This window comes from Triticum dicoccoides, chromosome 3A (assembly GCF_002162155.2).
Source record: "Triticum dicoccoides isolate Atlit2015 ecotype Zavitan chromosome 3A, WEW_v2.0, whole genome shotgun sequence".
Taxonomy (NCBI): Eukaryota; Viridiplantae; Streptophyta; class Magnoliopsida; order Poales; family Poaceae; genus Triticum; species Triticum dicoccoides.
Window position 1 is genome coordinate 569,211,337 of NC_041384.1, and position 5,185 is coordinate 569,216,521.

A 5,185-nucleotide genomic window follows, 5' to 3' on the forward strand; every position below is an offset into this window, starting at 1 on the left:
TTGTGGCACTGCTGTTTAGGTCATATCGGTGTAAAACGCATGAAGAAACTCCATACTGATGGACTTTTGGAACCACTTGATTATGAATCACTTGGTACTTGCGAACCGTGCCTCATGGGCAAGATGACTAAAACACCGTTCACCGGTACTATGGAGAGAGCAACAGATTTGTTGGAAATCATACATACAGATGTATGTGGTCCAATGAATGTTGAAGCTCGTGGCGGATATCGTTATTTTCTCACCTTCACAGATGATTTAAGCAGATATGGGTATATCTACTTAATGAAACATAAGTCTGAAACATTTGAAAAGTTCAAAGAATTTCAGAGTGAAGTTGAAAATAATCGTAACAAGAAAATAAAGTTTCTATGATCTGATCGTGGAGGAGAATATTTGAGTTACGAGTTTGGTCTACATTTGAAACAATGCGGAATAGTTTCGCAACTCACACCACGTGGAACACTACAGCATAATGGTGTGTCCGAACGTCGTAATCGTACTTTACTTGATATGGTGCGATCTATGATGTCTCTTACAGATTTACCGCTATTGTTTTGGGGTTATGCTCTAGAGACAGCCGCATTCACGTTAAATAGGGCACCATCAAAATCCGTTAAGACGGCGCCTTATGAACTGTGGTTTGGCGAGAAACCAAAGTTGTCCTTTCTAAAAGTTTGGGGCTGCGATGCTTATGTGAAGAAACTTCAACCTGATAAGCTCGAACCCAAATCGGAGAAATGTGTCTTCATAGGATACCCAAAAGAGACTATTGGGTACACCTTCTATCACAGATCCGAAGGCAAGACATTTGTCGCTAAGAATGGATCCTTTCTAGAGAAGGAGTTTCTCTCGAAAGAAGTGAGTGGGAGGAAAGTAGAACTTGATGAGGTAACTATACCTGCTTCCTTATTGGAAAGTAGTACATCGCAGAAACAGGTTTCTGTGACACCTACATCAATTAGTGAGGAAGCTAATGATAATGATCATGAAACTTCAGAACAAGTTACTACTGAACCTCGTAGATCAACCAGAGTAAGATCCGCACCAGAGTGGTACGGTAATCCTGTTCTGGAAGTCATGCTACTAGATCATGATGAACCTATGAACTATGAAGAAGTGATGGTGAGCCCAGATTCCGCAAAATGGCTCGAAGCCATGAAATCTGAGATGGGATCCATGTATGAAAACAAAGTATGGACTTTGGTTGACTTGCCCAATGATCGGCAAGCAATTGAGAATAAATGGATCTTCAAGAAGAAGACTGACGCCGACGGTAATGTTACTGTCTACAAAGCTCGACTTGTCACAAAAGGTTTTCGACAAGTTCAAGGGATTGACTACGATGAGACCTTCTCACCCGTAGCGATGCTTAAGTCTGTCTGAATCATGTTAGCAATTGCTGCATTTTATGATTATGAAATTTGGCAGATGGATGTCAAAACTGCATTCCTGAATGGATTTCTGGAAGAAGAATTGTATATGATGCAACCGGAAGGTTTTGTCGATCCAAAGGGAGCTAACAAAGTGTGCAAGCTCCAGCGATCCATTTATGGACTGCTGCAAGCATCTCGGAGTTGGAATAAATGGTTTGATAGTGTGATCAAAGCATTTGGTTTTATACAGACTTTGGGAGAAGCCTGTATTTACAAGAAAGTGAGTGGGAGCTCTGTAGCATTTCTGATATTATATGTAGATGACATATTACTAATAGGAAATGATATAGAATTTTTGGATAGCATAAAGGGATACTTGAATAAGAGTTTTTCAATGAAAGACCTCGGTTAAGCTGCTTACATATTAGGCATTAAGATCTATAGAGATAGATCAAGACGCTTAATTGGACTTTCACAAAGCACATACCTTGACAAAATTTTGAAGAAGTTCAAAATGGATCAAGCAAAGAAAGGACTCTTGCCTGTGTTACAAGGTGTGAAATTGAGTAAGACTCAATGCCCGACCAATGCAGAAGATAGAGAGAAAATGAAAGATGTTCCCTATGCTTCAGCCATAGGCTCTATCATGTATGCAATGCTGTGTACCAGACCTGATGTGTGTCTTGCTATAAGTCTAGCAGGGAGGTACCAAAGTAATCCAGGAGTGGATCACGGGACAGCGGTCAAGAACATCCTGAAATACCTAAAAAGGACTAAGGATATGTTTCTCATATATGGAGGTGAAAAAGAGCTCATCGTAAATGGTTACGTTGATGCAAGCTTTGACACTGATCCGGATGATTCTAAATCGCAAACCGGATACGTATTTACATTAAACGGTGGAGCTGTCAGTTGGTGCAGTTCTAAACAAAGCGTTATGGCGGGATCTACATGTGAAGCGGACTACATAGCTGCTTCGAAAGCAGCAAACGAAGGAGTCTGGATGAAGGAGTTCATATCCGATCTAGGTGTCATACCTAGTGCATCGGGTCCAATGAAAATCTTTTGTGACAATACTGGTGCAATTGCCTTGGCAAAGGAATCCAGATTTCACAAGAGAACCAAACACATCAAGAGACACTTCAATTCCATCGGGGATCTAGTCCAGGTGGGAGACATAGAGATTTGCAAGATACATACGGATCTGAATGTTGCAGACCCATTGACTAAGCCTCTTCCACGAGCAAAACATGATCAGCACCAAAGCTCCATGGGTGTTAGAATCATTACTGTGTAATCTAGATTATTGACTCTAGTGCAAGTGGGAGACTGAAGGAAATATGCCCTAGAGGCAATAATAAAGTTATTATTTATTTCCTTATTTCATGATAAATGTTTATTATTCATGCTAGAATTGTATTAACCGGAAACATAATACATGTGTGAATACATAGACAAACAGAGTGTCAATAGTATGCCTCTACTTGACTAGCTCGTTAATCAAAGATGGTTATGTTTCCTAACCATAGACAAAGAGTTGTTATTTGATTAACGGGATCACATCATTAGGAGAATGATGTGATTGACTTGAACCATTCCGTTAGCTTAGAACTCGATCGTTTAGTATGTTGCTATTGCTTTCTTCATGACTTATACATGTTCCTATGACTATGAGATTATGCAACTCCCGTTTACCGAAGGAACACTTTGTGTGCTACCAAACGTCACAACATAACTGGGTGATTATAAAGGAGCTCTACAGGTGTCTCCAAAGGTACATGTTGGGTTGGCGTATTTCGAGATTAGGATTTGTCACTCTGATTGTCGGAGAGGTATCTCTGGGCCCTCTCGGTAATGCACATCACCTAAGCCTTGCAAGCAATGCAACTAAATGAGTTAGTTGCGAGATGATGTATTACGGAACGAGTAAAGAGACTTGCTGGTAACGAGATTGAACTAGGTATTGATATACCGACGATCGAATCTCGGGCAAGTAACATACCGATGACCAAGGGAACAAGTATGTTGTTATGCGGTCTGACCGATAAAGATCTTCGTAGAATATGTGGGAGCCAATATGAGCATCCAGGTTCCGCTATTGGTTATTGACCGGAGACATGTCTCGGTCATGTCTACATTGTTCTCGAACCCGTAGGGTCCGCACGCTTAAGCTTTCGATGACAGTTATATTATGAGTTTATGAGTTTTGATGTATCGAAGTTGGTTCAGAGTCCCGGATATGATCGCGGACATAACGAGGAGTCTCGAAATGGTTGAGACATAAAGATTGATATACTGGACGGCTATATTCGAACACCGGAAATGTTCCGGGGAAGTTTTGGATAAAACCGGAGTACCGGGGGGTTACCGGAACCCCCCGGGGGGTTAATGGGCCTCATGGGCCTAAAGTGGAGAAGAGGAGGGGCTGCCAGGGCAGGCCGCGCGCCCCCTCTCCCCCTAGTCCGAATTGGACAAGGAGGGAGGGGCGGCGCCCCCCCTTTCCTTCCTCTCCTCTCTCCCTTCCTTCCCCCTCTCCTACTTGGACAAGGAAATGGAGGGGAGTCCTACTCCCGTAGGAGTAGGACTCCTCCTGCGCGCCTCCTACTAGGGCCGGCCGCACCCCCCCTTGGCTCCTTTATATACGGAGGCAGGGGGCACCCCTAGACACACAAGTTGATCCACGTGATCGTTTTCTTAGCCGTGTGCGGTGCCCCCTTCCACCATAATCCTCGATAATATTGTAGTGGTGCTTAGGCGAAGCCCTGCGATAGTTGAACATCAAGATCGTCACCACGCCGTCGTGCTGACGGAACTCTTCCCCGACACTTTGCTGGATCGGAGTCCGGGGATCGTCATCGAGCTGAACGTGTGCTGAAACTCGGAGGTGCCGTAGTTTCGGTGCTTGGATCGGTCGGATCGTGAATACGTACGACTACATCAACCGCGTTGATATAACGCTTCCGTTGTCGGTCTACAAGGGTATGTAGATCACACTCTCCCCTCGTTGCTATGCATCACCATGATCTTGCGTGTGCGTAGGAATTTTTTTGAAATTACTACGTTCCCCAACAGTAAGAGGTATGATCAAAGTATTACTTGCCTTGCTGATGATCCGCAAAACCTAGAGATTCGAAGTAGCAAGCGGCGCACTCCGGGTACTCTATCGCAAACAAACAAACAAGCATACTATAAGTACTCATCTAATGCACAGGTAAAACTCAAATAAGAGATCTAACCAGAAAGTTCAACTTAAGAACTCCGGTTTGCAAAAGAAACAAATCGAATGAAACAACGAAAGTCAAACGGCAAAAAAAACAAGCTTCGATTACTAATCTGGACCTAAGTAAATTTTTACAGAAGCAAAAACTTGTTTGAGTTAGTTAAACAGAAAGAGAGTTTCAAGACGAAACTCTAGGCGCTTGAATCGCCTGATTCCGATAAACGAGCGAAAAGTTAAACTAAAACGAAAATCAGATCAGAAATCGTGATCAGAAATAATCGTGGAAAATTCAAGAAAAATAAAAACTGACGAACAGATTATCGATCGAATGTTTGTTATCTGAAATTAAACAGTGAACTCGTCCATTAAAACGAACGAATGAGCGAACGCTCGCTAGATAAAAGAACCGATAAAACCGATCTAACAAAAATAAAAAAATAAACCTAGGGTTTTCAAGGAAAACTGGATCGGTTTTCTCCGGAAAACCGGCGGCGAACGGCACGGCTACCTCATCGGACTCCGGCGGCTCGGGGCTCCGGCGGGGCGGGGCGGCGTCGGCGGTGGGCGGCGCGGGCGTCGGCGGCGGGCG